The sequence below is a fragment of the Meriones unguiculatus genome, chromosome 16 (genome assembly GCF_030254825.1).
Source record: "Meriones unguiculatus strain TT.TT164.6M chromosome 16, Bangor_MerUng_6.1, whole genome shotgun sequence".
NCBI lineage: Eukaryota > Metazoa > Chordata > Mammalia > Rodentia > Muridae > Meriones > Meriones unguiculatus.
Window position 1 is genome coordinate 31,951,315 of NC_083363.1, and position 21,957 is coordinate 31,973,271.

Below are 21,957 nucleotides of genomic sequence, written 5' to 3' on the forward strand. Positions count from 1 at the left end.
TCATCCCAGCACTGGAGAGTTGAGCCAGCAGGATCCCTGCGTCTCACTAGCCAGATAGCCTAGGAAACCAAACTGGCAGGTTTCGGGTTCATAGAGAGACCCTGTCTCAAAGCACAAGGTAGAGAGAAATGGAGGAACGACAGACAAGTTGGCTTTTGGCTTGCTTGCACATGCCTACACACACGTGCATACATTCAAGTACACACAAACATGTATGCACACACACAAGAAATAAATCTTCTCAGTTGACCTGTATTGGAAGAGAAAATGGATAACGTACACATGTACACACACACACACACACACATCACACTTTGGGTGATGACATTGCTCAGGTACCTGTGACTGGGGGTGGTATGAATGTATGTATGCCACTGAAGTGAGACTTCTGGCCAGTTGGGCCAACTTCTGGGTGCCTAAGGGACTCCAGGAGAAGTGTGATATGCTTCATCTTCCCTTGACCGTATCTTTTGAGGTGAGTATCCTTTCAAATAACCGTGGAGAGGTGGCTGGACAGTGAAGAGCGCTGGCAGAGGACCCACGTTCAAATGAAGAAAATTTTGTCTCCCAGAAAAGGCAGCCACTGATACCTGCTGCTCATTTGTTTGGGGAGATTTTCAGCCGCCTGCGCCTTTCCGGCTGGGTTGACCCAGCCTCACAGATACAGAGGAAGAGCAAGCATGAACCGGCAGCCCTCAAAAAGCATTCAAGGTAGAGGCATCCACCTACTAACCCCATCCTTCTCCGTGTAAACATAAATGCAGACTTTATTTTGTATGGTGGCGTCGGGGGAGATGAATAAGCTTCTAAATGGGCTGGTGTCACTGGTGAGTTGAAGGAAGGAAAGAGAAAGATTGAAGAAACCTTTCTCTAATGCTTTTGTTCATTCAGTTTTGTACGGTGTTAGTCACTAGAGTAAAAGCTGGAGATGAGTGTGAAAAAGGTGGATTTCCCATCCTTAAGGAATCCACAGCTTCATGGACCACAAAACTAAGCTCTACCCTGTTCAGGTGAAAACAAAAAAGGTACAAACAACCAGACATGGCAGCATACTCCTGTACTGAGGCACTTGGGAGGAAGAAGCAGGAGAATCAGGAGTTCAAGGCTAGCTTCAGCTACATACCAAGTTCCAAGCCTGCTTGGACTACATGCCTCAGAGGCTAGAGAAGTGGTTCGGGTAAACTCTTTCAGTAGACCCTGGTTCAATTCCCTGCACCTACAAGGCAGCACACGACCATCTCTAACTCCAGTTCCAGAAGTATCTGATGCCCTCTTCTGGCTTCTGTGGGTACTGCAGGCACGTGTTGCATATGCACAGGCAAAACACACACGCACATAAAATAAAATGTATAAACAAGTGAAACTTTCAGAATTACTGTGCTTAAGAAATAGAAAGGGATAAAGATGTCATGATGACGACGATGAAGAAGAAGAGGAGGAGGAGAAAGAAGAAGTCACTTTCTCATTCTACTGGTACCAACAGGGCCAATATTTCTAAAGTTATTTCTGCAGAATATTAATCCATTGATGTGGCTTACTGAAAGGGAAGGGGAGGGATGCATCATGTTCAAATATAATAAGTTGGATAACCCTCACATGCCCTTCAAACATCCCCAGCCCTCAACTGGACCTCACGGTGCACATCAGTACACAGAACTTTCCAGGGATTAATACCACAGAGGGATCTGCCTGGGTGGGCACAGTAGTTCCCCGAGTCACCATCTCCCAAGACCCATTTCCCACGTAACACCTACCAACAACCATAGCATTAAAAAACATTGTTTAGTCTGATGTGGACCAGAAAAATCTCCAAAAATAAACACAACTGTCACAAGATGCTCAACTAAAAAGTCTAATGAGGCGGCAGATCAAGCAGATAAGGCGTTCCAGAATGACAGTGCAGGCTGAAAAGCTCCCCTCAAAGGGGCTATCCGGGAGCCCCTTTCACGTGCTTTCAAGTCTTGTTCTAAGGAGAGCCTTTAAGACTGGAGTGAAGAAGGAATGTTAGGCCGAATTCTTCCCCACCTTGACAACAAGACAAGCTGCCGATGGCCCATGACCTCACTCCGGGGTCCCAAAGCTGGAAGGCGTGGGCTGCCTAGAAACCTGGATGCCAAAAGACACAGATGATGAGTTGCTTTTTAGTGAGTTAAAGGGTACTTGCTGATCGATGAACTTGCTAGGACAAGGATACACACTTTTCCTCAAGACCATCCATACAAAGCCTCATGAGGAAAAAATTAGGCACCGTTTTCATATCTTATCCAAGAGTACTGTGTAAGAGAATTATCAGACCACTGCATCAAGAGACACTGAGCTGGGGACTATCGGGTGAGCAAAATGAGTGGAGGAGAGGTGAAAGAAAAAGAAATGTTCTGGGTTTGTTTGGGGTTTTTTTGTTTTGTTTTGTTTTGTTTTGTTTTTTAAGACAGGGTTTTCCTGTGTAGCCTTGGCTGTACTGGACTCACTTTGTAGACCAGGCTGGCCTCGGACTCATATCGACCCTCTTGCCTCTGCCTCCCAGAGTGCTGGGCTTAAAGGCATGCACCACCATGCCAGGTAGCAAACAGAAATCTTTAATGAAGATTTAATGAAGACTGAAGGTGTTGGAGAGATGGCCTGCTTGGTAAAATGAGGACCCAAATTTAATCTCCAGCACCCACACAGTAACTCCGGGAATATTGGAGATAGGATTTCAAGAGGATCTCTGGGTCTTGCTGTCTGCCAGCCTAGCACACCTGTGAGCTCCGGTCATAATCATGGTGCTGCTGAGGATATTAGGTAGGTTAAGTGTATTTGCTGCTTTTTCTGTTGCTGTGATGAAATACCATGAGCAAAGCAACTTAAGAATGAAAGGTTCATCTTGGCTTGTGGTACCAGAAGGATGTAGTCCATTGTGATGGGTACACACGGCAGCCAGTGTGGTGGCAGGAACAGGAAGCCGAGAGCTCATATCTTTACCTACAGATGTGGCACAAACTGGAAGCAGGAAGAAACTATGAACTCCCAAAGCCTTCTCCTAATGCTGCACCTCCTCCAGCAAGGCCACTTTTCCTAGGCCTCCCCAAACAGCACCACCAGTTGGAGATCAAGAGTTCAAATGCCTAAGGCTGTGCAAGCTAGTTTTACATCAACTTGACACAAACTAGGGTCATTTGGGAAGATCTCTGAATTGGGAAAATGCCCTCCATAAAAATCAGGCTGTGGGCAAGCTTGTAGGGCATTTTCTTAATAGGTATTTGACATGAAAGGGCCCAGACCTTTGTGGGTGCTGAGATGGTGGTCCTGGGTACAATAAGAAACCAGGCTGAACACTCCATGAGGAAGCATAACCTTTCCACAGCCCCTGAATCGCCTCTTTCCTAGAACCATGATCAGGACATGTAATCTGAAATAAACCCCTTTCTCCTCATGACTTTCAGTCTTGGTATTTTATTACAGCCATAGAAATGGTAGGACGGGAGCATTTGTCATTTAAACCACCACAATAAGTTACAGCAGAGCAGGGCTATCTCTACTGCAGGTTTCAGACGCTGTCTGATGACATTTTTACCTTTTGAATTGGTGTAAGCTAGAATCTGTTAACATATTCTGAAAGGTTTCATTGATGGTGACAAGGACATGAAGTCAGACATAGGGGTGGGCAATAAACAGCTCATTAGAGGTGTTGGCCTAAAACATCCAGGTCTCTACAATCAGGAAGTTCTCACCAATCAGTCAGTTAGCCTTGGAAAACAGCATAGATGTGGCTTTTTCCTCAGAGCTTCAGTTCATAGGCAGTGGCTATCACTATAGGTGACATACCTTTGCTTAAAGTCCTCATGGTTTATGAAGTGACTCATATGTTGAGGTTTGGCAAAGGCCCCACCCAGAATCCAAAATGCTACAGGTGCTCTAGTACCCCTGGCTATACTGGGATATAGTTTCTGGGAGAGCAATTCACACAGCACTTCATGTCATCTCTTGTTCTAAGTCCTATTCAAAGTGACACATGCTGGGACTGAGAAATTACACCTTTCAACACAGGCCAGCCATGCAGATGCCCACAGACCAGGACAGACCAGAAACTATGAGTAGATTCTTGTGATTGCATTGTCCCTGAAGAAGCATCACCTTAGTAGCTTGGTCTGTAGATGTTTTGTGAGAAGCCCAACATCTAGATGTTAAGCCTCGAAGGTAGCCTAGCACTGCAGTGAAGGCTGGACACACAGAGTCAGACTAGGAATACCTGGATGTGAATGTCAGCCCCACACCTCTTGACCTCAGAAGAAATAGTATTAATTACTGGTTAACAGTGTCTATAGCTGTAATAGTGACCAAGTAGTTATAACCTCCTAAGGTTGGCGCAAAGCTCAAATGAGCCACGTGCGAGAAGAACAGGGAGCCGTCAGAGCACAAAATGAGGGCTCTCCTATGGAAGAGCGGTGCTTACCGTCAGATGGAACATTGAAGACACCCCACTGGTGTAAGAAGAGATCAGGAGTGAGAGCATCACTCAGTTGCCTATGGAGGTTGGCTCTCTGGATATGAGTACAAACTATCTAGAACGGGCTCCAGTTCCTCCTAGCTGAGAGGGCTTGTGCAAGCCACATACCTCCCTGGGACCTCTGCTGTCTCTGACAGAGTCCAGTTGAGCCCCATGATTCCCGAGGTCACTAGTGATCAGCAGCTTCAGTCTTGGTGGTAAGTCCCATCTGCCAGGAGATAGTGTTCTGCCTCTTTGCAGCCGGGAGAGCCTGCTTATGGCCTAGAGGACAGTGTTGGCTCCAGAAGTGGGTCCAACGAAGACTATTTAGATAGGGGCGCTCTTGTGCTGAGTAGACAGCCCAGTGCTGTGCAAGCACAGAGACCTGAGTTCAATCGCCTAAACCCATGTTTTTGGAAAACAACAATAGAGTAACACGTGCCTATCATGCCATCATGGGAGAAGCAGCGCTACCCAGATTACTGGAGCTTGACGACCGGCTATCCTAAAGTACTCTGTAAGGTCTAGACCAGTGAGAAAACCTGTCTCCTGAAACAAAGTAGCTGGCTCCTGAGGAAAGGCACCTAAGGGTGATCTCTCACCTCCATGTACGTGTATACACAGGATGCTCAATTCTTCACATGCGCACGAACACACGCACACGCCACGCACACACACACACACACACACACACACACACACACACACACACACACTGGCAGAGGCTTTCACATAAACAACTGAACTATTTTAAGCCCTGGGTATATATATTGAAGAGTGGGTGTACTTTAAGACAAACAGACTAATGAGGTATATGTCAGCACAGCCACAAAAGCCAAACAACTCAGTTTAACTCAACACCAAGTTTAGTGATGGGGGGGGAAGGGAAGCACAGTGGTCCTTCCATTTCTTACACCCTGGGATCTTGGATTCCCACCCAACAGGATTCTCACTGAGCCTAACGCAAGGAGCTTTGGGAGGGTCTCTGCCCAAGATCCAGGGGTGGAGATAATGAAATCCCCTCTTTCCATTCTCCGGGTCCTAAAGTCAGAGCAAAGACACCACAGACACTTAAGCAAATTAGGGACTAATTTAAAACAAATGTGTGTCGGAGTCCGCATGGAACAAGACTGGGCTCAATGAACAACATCTCGAGACAATTGAGCTTCCCTTCTATTTGAACACAACAGGGATCCCTAGGGATCTCAGCACTCCCCCCCCCCCCACACACACAGAAACTCTTTTATTTTTATTTTCTCTCCCAAATAAGACTTAGCCTGTTAACACTGCTCTGTTGTACTAGAAGAGCTGAAACTACAGCAGCAGCAAGTTGTCTTGTTTGTTTCTGCAGTGCTAGGAACTGAACTAGGGCCCCTTGCAAGCTAAGCACGTTCTCTACTTCTGAGCTACATTATAGCCTGAAAAAGTTGTATATCAGTCACATACAAGAAGTTCATAGTTAAGGAGCTCAAGGCTGTGATTATTGATGGGGTGCAGATATAGCTAAAAGACACTAACTATGAAGCCACTCTGTTGGAACTCCCAGGAAGATGACGGTGACCTTGAGCTTTTATCAGATGAACAAAGGAGAAAGAATATACCTCAGCCTACAATGCATGGATTGTTTTTCTTTTATTGCCCTGTGCAAAATATTCAGACGGTCACTATGCCAGGGTGTAACAAAGCCACCACGGTCACATGCTTGGAAATATTACAGTCTCATAAGATGACAGATAAGAAGTAAACAACGACGGAGCTGGGGAGATGGTTTAGTTGCCAACGCTCTTGTTACACAACTGGTGAATTTCAACTGTCTACTTGGCACAACTTAGAACCACCTGAAAAAAAGAGACTCTTACTGAGAAACTATCTACATCAGGTTGGCCTAGGTGCATGTCTGTGGGGGATTGTCTTGATTCTTAATTGCTGTAGGACAACCCAGCCCACTCCGGGTGGCACCATTCCCTAGGCGGGACTCTGAATTGTGTAAATGTGAAGGAGACAAGTAAGTAAGGATGCTTTTATTCTGCTTTTGACTGGATGTGGTTAGCTGCTTGAGTTCCTGCCTTGACTCTCCTAAAATAATGGACCATAACTTGGAATTGTAAATCAAACGAATCCTTCCCTCCTCTAGGCTGTCTTATCACAGCAACAGAAATGAGACGAGAACGCCATGAAAGCATGAGGACCTGAGTTCTGTCTCGGCACCCACATAAAAGCCAGGTACAGCAGCCATGCACTTTACAACACCAGTGATGAGGAGGCAGAGAAATAAAAGGACTCCCATCCAGCCGCTGTAGCTGCATTGGTGAGCTTGAGGGTCAGTGAGAGAGCCTGTCTCAAAAAATCAGGTAGAGAGGAACCAAGGAAGATACTCTGGCCTCCACGGGCACATATAGGCACACACACAAGCATGCATGTACACCCACATGGATATGAATATTCAAACATGTATATACCCATGCACTCTCATGTGAACATGCACACTTACATGAATGCACACACACACACACACACAAAATACACAACTAAAACAATAACTGTAGCTGGGTGGTACATAGGAAACAGTCAGGATACGGTTGTGTGGCACGGAGACCCACGCCACACATGTAAGTTTCCGCTGGAATTGCATGCAAGTAAGCAGTAATGGAGATGAACTTGGGTCAGCCAGCATCCTCCAAAAATGATGAACATGGCTACTGTCAACCAAATGGAGACCTGGGTGGATTTCAGGAAATATGTCCTATACCCATGCTAGGACTGGAAAATTCTTTTATAAGCCCACGTGACAAAGAGGATAAAGAGAGCATAAGACAACTGAGGGGAGTTGAAGTGGCTGATCCTGCAGGGAGGAAGTGAATATGGGACTTGAACTCAGGTCCCTGAAGATCTAGTTCATGTCTTTGTGCACACAACCACTGAACAGATGATAAGAAAGCTGACTTCTTTGGGTACATTACAGGAGACTGGCCTGAAATCTCTGTGCTGGTGCCCAACAGAGAAGCAACAGACCTACAAGGACCAAGGCTGCCAAAGGATCACATTACACGCCCCAGACCTAATTGCTTCACAGACTAAACAGCACAATTTACAGTCAGCTCTGGGATAATGATGTCTTCCCTTCCAGTTCCGATCTGTTCTGAGAGTTTCCAGCATTTTCCTCGAAGACATTAGACAGGCCTGCATGGTGTGGAGCTCTGGGCTCAAAGGCAAGCATTGTGAGCAACCCTGAGGAGAGCTAAGTGTTATTGCAGACGTGAGCTCTGTGGAGGGGTCACCACAGATAAATTTCACCAGAACCATCTGGACAGGACATGGGAACACCAGGGTCAACCAGAAAGCTGACAAATTAACTGCCTTTGCTCATTGAAGTTTTCAAATAATGAAATAACTCAAGCCAAGGTGGACAGTCCTAATCCCTAGAAATGGCTTGCTCCGTAAACCACCCCTAGAGAACTCTTCTACCCTTTGTGTTCCACGCCTCCTTCTGTTTAGTAGAAAGTTGTTATTTCTAAAAGAGTAACTGTGCCCAATAAGTTAGAGCATCTCTCTGTGCTCAACACTTTAAAAAAAATTGTGTGTCACTTTCCATGGACCTCATTTTTGAACTTTTTGAGATTATAATATGATTACACCATTCCCCCCTCCATTTCCTCCCTCCTAAGCATCCCATATACTCCTCTTACCTGCTTTGAAATTCATGGCCTCTTTTTAAATAAACTGTTTTTACATACTTACACATATGTGTGTGTGTTTGTTCTACATGACATTATACGTCATATGTTATATATTATATGTATTCCTAAATACGTAAACACAGCCTGATTAGTCTGTCTAATGTTACTTGTATTCATATGTTTTTAGGACAAACCATTTGGTATTGGATAATCAGTTGGTGTGTTTTTCCCTGGGGAAGACTGTTTCTCTTGCTCTCAGCATTTCTTAGTTACCTGTAGTTCTATATGACCTTGTGGGCTTTTTTCCCTTGCCCACTTTGGTATCTGTTGGTGTCATCTTCCTTCAGCTCAGGTTTCGGCAGTCATGTTGGTGAGACTTTATGGGTTGTAGCTCCTGACAATCCTAGGAGACACAATCTCACAACAAACTTCTTGGTCCTCTGACTCTTCTGATCTTTCTGCTCCCTCTTGCACAATCATTTCTGAACTTTAGTGCAAGAATTGTGTTGCAGAGACTTCACAATCCTTCCTTCCTCATGTTTTCTAGGTTCCTTGGAGGGTAAGAAAAAAATAAATATATGTTGGGGAACTTGGAGCGAAAAGTAAGCAGGCGTACAGACTGAAGTCACGATGCTTTCACACTTAACCCCTTTGTGTTTCTATCAGTTGTTCAATGAGCCATACCTTTGCTAAGGCAGGTAAGCCCCATCAACCACATAATGAAGCCACATCAGAGCCACACAGAGAAACAGAGTCCTGTCCACCCTGTGGGTCCCCTAAGTTACTCTCAGCTCCCTCCCACTCTATTCTTAAAGAAGGGGAGTGTGGCAGGGACGAGGCTCTGAATTTGGCTTCCCCAACTTCCCAGGAACATGACTGGAAAGGAGCCATGATTAAACAACCCTAAAAAGCAGATAAGCAGGTCCAAATGCCCTGTGTATGTAATGCCTGCTATGCAGGCCCACCCAAGAATCCTTTCTGGTCTCTACAGTTTTAGCCACTTCAGTGCTAAAGGGCAAGACATAAAGGGCAAGACGATGCAAAGATGAGCTAGGTTGCACATCTGTCTCTTACCTTTTCCCACAGAGGGAAGGGAAGCTCTGTCCAGGACAGACTCCCAGTCCCTGGCTACTTAAGCAAGGAAAGAGTCTTGAGTTAGAGTGTGAGGAATCAGCTCTACACCAGAGGTGGAAGCGTCAGCAGAGCAGGACAACCCAAGCAATGGAACTGGTCATGGCAGATAGTGTCCAAGCTTGGGTGTCCCCAGCATCCCTGACTCTCATGCCTCTTACATTTTGGTGTGATTTCACCTTTATGCCTCCCATTACTTCAGATCTTCGAATATAGATGTTTGCTTATGACCCTCTCCTCACCCCACAAGGGGCCCTTAACCCTTCACTGTAATGTGGGAGGCATAAAAGCCCAGCTCTTTTTTCCAATGCAACACCCTCTCTTAAAAGCAGGCAGAGCTCTTTCCCTGCTAGATTCTTGCCAACGTGGCTCCTGGCTTCTCTTCTTTGTTTCCCTGTCTGGCCTTCCATTTACTTAAGTATTATCTGAGGTAATTTTGTTAAAAATGACTTCTCCATTATCATTGTCTTATGTCTACCCCACCTAAGACATGGCTCAAAGTAAGAGCCTTGCTTTGACCAGATACAGAACCTGCATGTTTCTGGTCTCTCTTTAAGGATTTGTTCCCTTTATCCATAAACAAAACCTTTTTCTTGAGTTGTCAGCTTCCAGTCTTTGCTTGTGAATATTCATCATCAATCATGTACCACGTAGCAGTGGTTTACCAGGTCCTGGGCTGGGAGGTCCATCTCCTAAGAGGCAAAACTCCCTGACTCCAGACTCACTGATGGCCTTTGAGTAACAGGACAGTTGGTGTTGCTTTGCATTCTCTTTGGTGGCTTAGATGTCACTCTGCACTTGTGGTCAACTGATCAATCACAGATGAGCAAGCGGACTCCTGATGGTCTCCACAACTTGCCCCCTCATTTTATGCTCCTCATCAAGATCTGTAGCCAGGATTTCTGGCCAATAGGATTCTCTAGGTTCCTCTGCCCTTGCAGATAAAACATTAGAAGAAGATAAACACAGAGACTTGGAACTTCTTACCCATGGGATCCCTCATCCAGAATGTGACTCTGGTACCCAGCTTGAAAGAGGAACATCATTCAGGAGCTCCCTCTTAGGCAAAGGATGGATTGGAGTTCTCTGAGACCAAAATAAGTAGAGAACTGGAGAGGATACAAACTGTGAGACAAGAAGACAAGTTAGCAGTGGCCCAATTGGTCAATCCAACACCTTAAAAGTCTCAGAAAGTCCCAAGTTGCTAGAAAGAGCCAATCAGCACTTCAGGCAGGGTTTCATAGCCCCATGACATACTGAGTTAATAATTCTGAGTAATGAAATAATAACCCAAGCTATGAGAAAAGAGCTCTGTTCTTTGAACATGTACAGTCTTATTACAAAAGAGGCAGGCTTTTTAAAAAGCTCTTTTGAAATACTGAAAACAATTCATTACTTTGGACAGACCCCTGGAGCCTGGAGCTTTTTGTGAAGGCAGGGTTTCCAAGGAAATTACTGTCTATGTGGTGCCCCCAACACAGTGCTTAGACATGGGTCCAGGCAAGTAGACTTGGATGTGATGAGAGCCTGCACTTTACCCTGTCAGTATATGGGCTCTGGTGAGGGTAGTGGGAAGGGTCGAAAGAGACCCTGGGGAGCAGGGCCACATGCCTAAAGCCTGTGTCAGTTTCTAGTGTTTCAAAAGGACAGATCACAGCATCAGAAAGAAATGATTCCTCAGTGGTTCTGGTCTCACCATTAGGACACAGGTCACCATCCAAGGTCATATCTGACTTGTTGAGTTTTCATCTGTTTTGTGCATGTGTGTACAAGCGTGTTCACATGTGTGTGAGTGCATGAACAAGGATGTGTGGAAGTCAGACGTTGACCTTAGCTGTCTTCATTGATCATTCTCTATTTTATCTATTGAAACAGGCTCTCTCACTGAACCGGGGCTTTCTGCCTCTAGCCTAGCTAGCCAGCTTTCTCTAGGGATCTGCTTTCCCCCCAGAATGCTGGTTTGGGACCCTGCTGTTAAGGTCAAAGTCTGGTATTATGGGATAGCCCTGAGCTTGGGGCGAAATAACAGACTCTCTTTGTCAGCAGAGCTCCTTCTTCTCTGCCTGATCTGGGGAGCCTGAATCCCGGCATCCTCTACCTGTGGAGCGTCAAGTGGTTCTTAAGGGAAAAGCAGGTTCAACTCCCTTTCTCCCAGGAGAAACCTTTCAGCAACCACCTGGGGATTCCTGAAACTACCCCGCCCTATGCTAATGAGACCTTAGCTTTCAGCAAATGACCTTTAACCCTACCTGGAGTAGGATTATCCCATAGCATAATTAAGTACTCTGTTCCCCTTCTTACCATAGGACTGTACCCCTGCATGCAAATGAAGTATTCCTAGCACCCTTAGCCCCAGCGAATCAAACACATTCACCTCCCAAAACCTCTCCCACTGCCCAAGGTTAGTTATATTCCTGATTCATGAAATAATCCACTCATCAACCATAACAGCCTGGGTCATTTATTCTGGTAAAGGACTGGCTCCCTCCTCCCTGAAGAATTCATCACCGGATTCTTGGGGTTTGGCTGCTGGACAGGCATCACCCCTGAAGATGAGGGGAGCAGCTGATCACCAATGAAGCAGCTGCTGGACCTGTGTTCAGTCATGAACCAACAAGGCACAGGGTTTTGCCTTGGCATCCTCCGCCATTGGCAGCTTAACCAAAGGGCTGTTAACACTGTGGTATCATCCCTGGCTGTCAGTGCTGGCAATCTCATCAGAAAGAGATAACCATAACACCTGGTGGAAAACTCTTCTCCACACCCTAGGTGAGACACGAACTTTGCTCTGAACGATCCAGCCATTCCTGAGGGAGGTAGAACCTTTGATCCTGACGTTCCTCTGTCCCTGTCCCAAAGCTGACAATGCCTGGACCGTTCCCCCAGAGAAACACACTTCCATTGCGGCTCTCAGCAAAGTAGTAGCCCGGCAGCAGTGGCGGAAACTCAGAACAACATGTAGTTTGTATGTGTGTTGGGACTCCAACTCCAGTCTTCACGCTTGCACGACACAAGCACTTTATCCCCTGAGTCATCTCGCTAGCCCTGTGCCTTGATGTTCTCAAGTGAAGAAAGGAGAGCAACCAGCCACAGAAGACTTGCTTTGGTGTCATGCTGAGAAACTTACTCCACTCAAGCCACAGCCAGGGGTCCCCTCACACACACAGCATCTACTCTTGGCACCACTGAAGTGGGAACAGGCACCGAGAATTGTCAAAGATTATGCTCCTGCTCTGTAATTTGGAGGAGTTCTGGAAAGTAGACACCAATGGCTCCCTTCCACTGTGTCCCAACTTACTTCTTTTTATCTTGCTCTTAACTTTTGAAGAAACTCTGGGTGCAAAAGCCAAAGTTAGAGAGACAGTAAAGCACATGAAAGACTGGCTCATGTGGGGAACCATTATCTTTGTGTCCTTGAGGCTTTTTTTTTTTTTTGCGTTACTTCTCTGAAAAAAAAAATGGGTCTTCCTTAAAGGTACCTACCCCTCTGCCTTTGCTAAGGTTCATCTGTATTAATTGGCCCTAGTTTAATTTTGTTGCTGTGATAAATACCATGACCAAAAGTAATAGCTCTCTCGTGTCATTTCCCAGGGTTCTAAGATAAAGAAAGATGGATAGTGTCAGAAAAAAAAAGAATCTTGTTAGTCAGGTGGGGGCCCCCCCGGAACCAGACAGTATGCTGCAAGATGCCAAGCATCAGGTTAGTCATACGGGAACTGGAGTTACTCCACAGCAGAGGTTCAAATCCAGGCTCTGCTAGGAAGAGCAGATGAAGTCCTGAATGAATGTGTGGTTTTGACATGGGCAGAGCCATGTCAAAGACACCAATGCCTCAGACCCATGGGAATGGGAAAGCTTTCCTGGGGTCAATCTGGTTATTTTTCTCTGTCTCCTCTCTTCTACCCTCTCAAATGTATGTGTTCTCACAGGTGCAAATCTGCATGTGTAAAAGGCCAGAGGGACAATTTACCAGTTTTGTTTCCCAGGCACTATGCACTTTGTCTTTTTAAGAAAGCAGCTTTCACTGTCTTATGTTAGGCTGCTGGTCACCTATTCTGATCCCCAGGAATCTGACTGACTGGATCCCCCCCCCCTCGACCCCGCAGCATTGAGATTATGGAGCATAGCCAGGCCACAATACCTGGCTTTTCCCAGGTCCTAGAGATCAAAGTTAGGTCCTCATGTTTACACAGGAAGCACATTATCAGATGAGCTATTTGCCCAGTGGCCTTTGCACCTTTATATTGTCATCTGTAAGTTAGAACATCTAGCTCAGAAGGCCTGAGGGAGGAATCAATGCAAGTACCCACAGGCCAGTACCAGAGGGACACATTTACATGGGCATGCGTGTGTCACTTTAAGGCTGGCTGAAAGCCAACAAGAAGTGTGGCAGATACTCAGAGGCTGCTCAGAACTCCTGGGACACAAACCACTTGTTCAAGGATCCAGGATTCAACAGAGGTCACAGAGAGCAGAGCTGCAAAGGAAGGAGGAGGCTTGGTAGACTGTGAGGAAGAACAGGTGGGTCTAAGAAGCTCAAGACGTGTTTTCATCCCGACGCCACCTGGGGAACTCTGGAAGATTTAGTGTGCCTAAGTATGGACAGTTCAGGGTGACCCTCAGTGTCTGGACAGGATGGGCTCCCTGGTGGGGGGAAAACTGAAGGTGAGTTATTTGAAGTGAAGACCAGAAGTGAAGAACTGGAGACCAGAACTCCATGGTGTGACAGTGTGGATCTAGACAAGGGTAGAACAAGGGCATGGGTGTCTTGGGGGATTCTACATTCTCTAGCTTGGGAGAACTGCTAACAATCAATGAGTAAGGTGCAGAGCAAAGCAAAAGCCGTTCTGCGGAGAAGAAATCAGAAAACCCTCATTGTAATACTAACTGAGACACCTGGATGCTCAAAGCAGTCCAGGCAGGATGGCAGAAATCAAGGCAAGTGCATCTTCCCTGGGTAAGGCTAAAACCCGAGGATGGGATGGCTCAGGGAGATGTCCCAGATCAGGAGGAGATACACCATCAAGGGTTTCTGTGCCCCTCCCATTTTGTGCAGAGAACCAGCTGCCAACACCAGGAATTGCATCAGCTCCCACATCTTCCTGATGCCCTGGAACCCTCTGTGGCTTCCTCAGAGCTAAGCCTGGACTATGCCATGAGTGTCTGGCTTCTTTACAGAGCCTTCCTGCATTCTGTGACCAGCCACCAACCACACTGCCCAGCTCTCCCTCTGATCTCTCTCCACAGTGGACAGCCTCCCCATGTTCTGCTCTTATTCCCAGATGAGCTGGACCAGATGGAGAGAGACTCGCTTTGATCTTCCATCTACAGAAGATCCCACTGCTCACAGACCCTGCCAGGTGTGTTTAATAGCAAATGAGGTGCCCTGCAGGAGGGGAGGATTCTGCAGCTTTCCTGCTCTCAAATGCTTTTTTTTTTTTTTTTTTGGTTTAGCAAAGAAGTTTGATGAAGTGGTTGGGTGGTTGGTTATTTTGTGGGGATTTTTCTTTTTAGAGGCATCTTGTAGCTCAAGCTAGAACTTACCACGTAGCTCACACTGTCCTCCCACTCTTGGCAAGCCTCCTGCTTAGGTCTCTCAGAGGCTAGGATTGTGGGCATGTCACCATTCACACTTTGATGTTTGTATTTTCATATCAAACTCAACTCCCCTCTTTTCCAATGTCTGTTCCTTTACCTATTTTAAATCAAAGATTGTGAGAATTTGGGTGAGGATGGAGTAGGAGTGTAGGGAGAATTTTTTGAATACTGAAGACAGCTCAAGTTGAGTTTTAGTTGAGAGACTTGAGAAAAAGTTAAAACTTGAAGGGTGGGGCAGGAGATTATAAATTCAAAGTTATCCTTGGCTATATAGCAAGGTTAAGGCTAGTCTACACTACAAGAGACCCTGTCTGAAAAAAAAAATCAGAAACAAACACAAAATCTACACTAACACCCAACAGGTAAGACCAATTTTTCCCCCTAGTTTCTCAGTTGTCAGGACCAATGTGGACCCTTCTTGCCCAATTTCCATGGAGAGGTGATGAAGCATAAAGTTTACAGCCTATAGGTATATGGTATGTTTTGTATAAAAGCTACCCCCAAAAAGTGTCTAGGAAGAAAGAAGACTTCAAAGCACAGCAAGAAATATTGAAGTCAGACACAAGAAAGCACTGAGCAATGAGAAATGCTGATAGTCATAGAGAAGGCTTAGTATCAGCAGTTCAAATGGTGTTACACTGGAAGGTAGAAGATGGGTGGGGCAAGGGCTTCCTCCTGTTCCTCTAGTGAGTACTCGAGAGGGAAATCAACCAGTCTGGCTGGGTAGTAGAATGGCAGATGCTTCTTTGGCTTTGGAGCCAGAGGGCTGCAATGGGATGGCCTGGCGGCAACTGGCCTTCACTGGGTCTTCTGCTCATGTGTCTTCTTTGGTTTCCCAGTCTTTAATGGTTCAATATAAAATATCCCAAACAGGCTCACATGTTGGGACAGTGTTTCACTAGCTGGCAGCGTGGTTTCAGGAGGCCGTGATACTTTTAGGAGGTACTCTTTAGCCACAGGAAGTGGAGATGGAGGGGTGGGCCTTAGGGCTTACAGCCCAGTTCAGGTGTAAGCCTGAGCTCTCTTCTTCCTGCTCTGCTGAGATGTGAGCAAGCAGCCTAATGAGCTGCCCCAGCCTTAAGCCACCCCATCACCATGCTTTCTCTGCCATAACGGACATACGTGGATAATATTGACTGAGCTGTGTTTCAACACGTAGCCTTTTCTCCATAACTGGATTCTTGCCAGGTATTTGGTGGCTGTGATGAGAAAAGCTAAAGGGAATCATGGTGAACTTGGAGGGGTGTTCTGCCACCCCAAGAAAAATGTGTGACAGTTAATCTACACATAGTAGGTGTGCCATTTTTTGTGTTTTAAGCTTGGGTTGGCCTTTTCATTTTCTTTTGCTCATCTAAGCACATCACAACGCCTCAGGGCACTCAACACTGGTTTCTATTACAGCTGAGAATGCATTCAGCACCGACAGAGAGTAAAGCTCCAATTCTCAGGGCGGAAAACAAACTCCATTGTCTGCTTGTTTATAATCAGTGACATATAACCCAATATGTCTAGGACTGGCTGTGACTGCCCAGAGGAACAAAGCTGCAGCTCTTCTCCAGAGGCCCCAGAAAGGGGACTCTTAAGCTGTGGAGTCTTTGGGACACCAATGTCTATGACTCCGTGGAATGCAAACAGGGTCCTGATCCCGGGGAAAAGCCCAGCACCCAAATGAGCCCTAGTGAATATAGTGATGGTGGGGTCACTTCAAAGTGCAGCCAAAGCCAGACCTTCATTTTTGCTTGTGTCTCCAAAGTTTCCCCAACCTCAGCTCTCTCTCCTGGACCAGGGACAGATTTGAAAGCCATGTTCTACTGTGAGCCTCCCAGGAGCTGAGACAAAGGCACCGCTATTTTGTTTTCTTGGTGGTTTAAAATATTTTATGAATTTTTAATTTTCATATATAGTATTTTAAGCATATTCATACCACTTCCAGACCACTCCCAAATCTACCCATAGCCACCAAACTTTGTGTCCTCCCTTAAAAAGAAAAAGAGAAAGAAGGAACGCTCAAGTCCAGTTCTTGCTACTCCACACCCTCAGGTGTATGGCCATCCACTGCAGAGTATCAGACCCTTCAGGAACTACACCCTCAAAGAAAGGCCATTCTCCCCCACTATCAGCTACCGTTTTCCAGTAACTCTTCAGCTAGGGCTAGGACCTTGTGCTCACATGGATGGGGCCATCCACACTGATATTTTTGTCTGGCTTGACCTGACCAGGTCTTGTGCATGTTTTCCCAGTGGCTGTGAGTTCATGTGGGCAGCTGCCCTGCTACATCAGGAAAACTGTTTCCTCATGGCTGGCTTCTGCCCCGGTTCTTACAGTCTTTCTTCCCTGTCTTCTGCAGCAATCCCTGAGCTTTGGGAGGCGGAAGGGTGTGATATAGAGTTCCCATTTAGGGTTGACCACCCCATAGTCACCTGTTCTCTGCACCTTGACCAGTTGTGGTTGTCAGCATTAACTGCTGTCTGCAACAAAAGGAACCTTCTCTCATGAAGGATGAGAAGTCCATTAATCTATGAGTATAAAATAAATACTGAGAAGGCAGTTTAATACTATGTCTATTTATCAGAATGATAGAAGTGGGTTCTCTCCTGGGCTCTCTGACCTGTGTGCCCTCTGGTTCCTGGCCATGAAAACTGTGCCAGATATGGGCTTCATCCTGCAGCGCAGGTTTTTATGAACCAAAGAGAGCAAGGATGATGTTACAACATATTGTTTTATGGTATTATATTTGGGAAATGCCGAAGGCCTTTGGGGCCAGGGACATAGCTCGGTCAGCAAATGCAATCATGCCATACAATCATGAAGACCTGAATTGGAACCCTGGCACCTACATAATTGGTGTGCCCCACATCCCAATGTGAGACCTTGGCTCGGAGAAACAAGGTGTTAAGCTTCCGGGGAATGACACCTGAGGTCGACCTCCGCCCCCCGCCCCCCATACACAGGCTATCAACCTCACACCTCTCCATAAGAGAATGGATCCACTTACCCCCTCAGCTCTGGACCATTCTGTATAGCAGATGGCTTATGGGGATGGACACCCTTTTCAGTCACTAGAGAGGAACAAAACATTGTCAGAAGACCCTTCAGTCATACAGTCCGCGCTGCCACCTACACAGCTAACCCATCTCTGAGCAGATGAGGTCTTGGAAGCATTTTTAGGCATGCAGTATCATGTTGCTCTGAGTCCTCCTTCCCAGTTCTAGAAGCACTCAGAAATGTCTGTGATATGACCAGAAACATCCATGCGATCTTCAGTTAGTGTTAACACTTCCCCTGTTGGTTAAGGACAGAGCAGAGTCAAAAGAGCAGACCTGGAAGGGAAGCAGAACGCACACACACAGCAACCAGTGGCCAGAGATACAATCGAGAACCTTCTGTAAAATGCTCAGGAGCCAGTCTGCCTTAAAATGAGTTAAGTTCCTGAGTATGGGCTGGAATGCAGCCCTCTCTCCTGAGCCAGGGTCCTTTCAAGGTAGTGAGCAGAGAGAATTTTGAATATACTCAGCATAAAGGAATGATACATGTCTCAGGTAATATGGATACATGTATACACACGTATTTATACATGAAAATTACATCGAGCCAATTATCATGAAGCATATACATATACTGAAATGATGCCTTGAATCAAAGAACATGTTAATTAAAATAGATTTAAAGTAAATTCTCTTTTGAAAAAACTTTAAACTTCACCTATTTACTTATTGTGTTACTGCATTATTTTGAGTGTGTGTGTGTGTCTGTGTGTACATGTATGGAGGTCAGAAGATGACTCGAGGGATCCATTTCTCTCTTTCTACCATGGAAGCCCTCAAAGTTGAACTTGGGACATCAAACTTAGCAGCACATGCCTTAGCACTGAGCCCTCTTGCCAGCCTTTCAAGTAAAAGCCTATAATACATAATATATACGGCACATGGACCTCAGCTAACAGGATAGTTAGCATTATTACCATGGGATTTTCTGGGATTTTGGTGAGCTTCTGAGCACCACGGAACTTAATAGCTGGTTTCTAAAGTTTAAGGCAAGAAACAAGAGCTCAGCATTTGGTGTTACACCAATGCGCTCAGTGAAGGACTGAGGGGTTTCCTCAGCTGCATTTCAATTTGCTACCAAACAATCAGCTCTGATGTTCCACATATAGGAGCAGATCCCAGGGACCCAAATCAGTGCAATGAAATTTTTTCAAAGCCACTAAATGGTTCCCTGGTGACCTGAGTTAATCAGATTTCACTAACAGCTTAACCACACTGTGGAAAAAGAGTTTGCATATGGGAGTCACTGGCTTGTTGCGTCTCCATTTGATCTCTTTCTCCTTTGATGCAAAATGTTTCCCACAGGGAACTTTAAAAAAAAAAAAAAAAAACTCTGACCATTTAATTTTGGTGAACAAAAAGAAATTTTTTTATATAAAAGAAAAGTCTAACTTCATGTGTTTTCCTCCAGACGCCCTGACTTTGCAAGGGTATGAATTTTGCTGTTGGGAGCTTTTCCTCCCTTCAGCTGTACAATAAAGTCTTTGTTGTTGAACATTCTATTAACCACAACCCTGTAGTATCCATCACATCTGTAACCCTCAAGTACAATCATTGTTGTTCACGATCCTGACCCTGGGGCTCTGTGTAGTCTCAGATGCCTTCTGAACCATCAAAGAGAACATACTAGCATGGGTTTGGATTCCCCGAGCCCACGTCAGCCAACCATGGAGAGCAGGGGTCCCGATAAATGCTAGGCAGAACAGGAACTGGAGTGGCAGCTCAATTTTGCCACAGGTAATTCCCTGTGGGTGATGATTGTCCATCCTGCCCCAGCTGCACCCTCCTCCTCCACCAGTAGCTTTCTTCCTGCCGCGCACACTCAGTGCTGTTCACGGCTTTGGAAAACGCACCGATGTAAGAGCGAATGTCAGTGCAGCCTGTTCTAGAGTTTCTGTTTATGCAGAATCTTATGTTATCCCCGGAAACAGTTCAGAAGATCTGAAATTCAGGGGCTCGGGGGATGGCTCCGTTGACACAGTGCTTCCCACAGGAGAAGGAGGGCCTAGGTTCGGTCATCTTCATGACCCGTGTAAAAAGCTGAGCGTGATGCTGGGCACTTGCCATTCCAGAGACGCACAGGCCATCCTGTGCTTAGTAGAGTGGGTGAGCTCCGTTCCCAGTAAGAGATTGTGTGGTAACAAATAAGGCTCATAGCACCTGCAGAGTGACACCTGAGCTTGTCCTCTGGCCTGAACATGCAAACACACACACACACACACACACACACACACACACACACACACACACACGAACATGGACAAACAGCTGCCCCCACACACGTACATGCCAGCATTACCTGAGAATTTATGAGTGTGTTTGATACACACTTTTATTCGGTGACTTCTGTGCAATAGTTTCCATCCACTGTCCACACAGCACACTCTTTGGACATTGCCAGGTCTCAAGACGGGCAAGGACAACCTTCACACGAATGAGAAAAGAGAGAAACAGGAAGGACTGGAGCCAAAAGAGGTAGATTTAATCAAACCATCGAGGAGGCTCGCACTCAAGCTCAATTCTTAACCATAACATTGGTGAAGAAAGGTTCTTATGCAACCGGCCCATTCTGCCTGGCAGAAGGTCAAGGTTAAAATGAAGTCAATGTCACCTAGGGCTGGGAAGGACAAATGATGCACAAGTCACTGATCTGCTTGTGAGGGGAATTATTTCAGTAGGGAAGGATAAAATGCAATCCCATGCATGATGACCAGGAAGAGATCTTCAGATCAAAACTGAACACCTTTGATTGAAGAAATGACAACAGAATCAGGATGTCCTGATTTCCATAGCTACAGGTAAACCAACTCTCCCTAGGAAAATGTTTCCAGAAATATGGTATACAGTTCCCATCCCCATGTCTACACTCTTACTTCGTGCCTAGTTCTGAACTTACTTCTATTCAGAATCATATTTCTTGATTTCCCATTTAACATTTCAGAAGGACTCTACTGTTAATTGAAAAATATGCCTATTTCCAAAGATACTGTGTGTATCTGAAATATGTGTTTTCTGTATGCATCATGTGTAGTATAGCTTACCCTTCCTATAATGGAATAATGGGCTCCTTACATCTTTCAACTTTCATACCCCCAATACTACATTTTACCCCTATCATTTTAGTGCTTTTTCCCTAGAACACTATTCCCATATGCTAGAACAGCTCTAAGTATGTGATGTGCTTGGATAGGCAGCATCCCAGACCTCTCTCTATTAAATGCCATCAGCACTTCCAACACATCAAAAGTCCTTGGGGGTGGTCACATTTGCAAGAACATCTTTGGAAGGCACATCTGTATCCTTAGATGGGAACAAGGGGCTCCAGTAACAAAGCCATTTACAACTAGGATAGAACCAGGAAGTCAACTTTGGTTTTCTGGTCCTATTGTTGTTGAGTTACTCCTTCTGGAATCATCAGAGACACGAATATACAGGATGACAAGTCTTGGTCTATATATTCATCTTTCAGAAGTCTATAATGTCAAGAGAAGGGAAGTCTGATTTATATTAACTTTTTTTTCCTACTCCCTTCCTCCTTGAATCTCCAGGAGTTTCCCTGGAACTCTTCAGAATGAATTCCCTATTGTTGTGTCTATGAAATGCAAGTTGAAATTTGTTATCACCCTGGCTCAACTTTCCCAACCTGTGACAAAATAGATGACAATAAATAGCAATGTAAGGAAAAGAGGGTCAATTTCCACTCACAGTTGGAGGGTACAAACATTCTGGCAGAGAAGTCATGGTCACGGGAGCCTGAAACAGCTCACATTGCCTTCACAGTCCGGTAGCAAAGAGATGAATGCTAGAGCTCAGCTCTCTTTCTCCTTTTTATTCAGTCTAGGACCTCGCCCATGGAATGATGGCATCTGCATTTAGGACGGGGTTTACTATTTCAATGATCTCAGTCTAGAAACTCACTCACAGGCACTCCCAGAAGTTTGTTGTCTGGGTGAGTCTAGATCCCAATACATTGAAAATCAGTACAAACCTTCAGACCCTGCTTTGGATTATGAACCTTCACATCCTGCTTAGGATGCCTTTA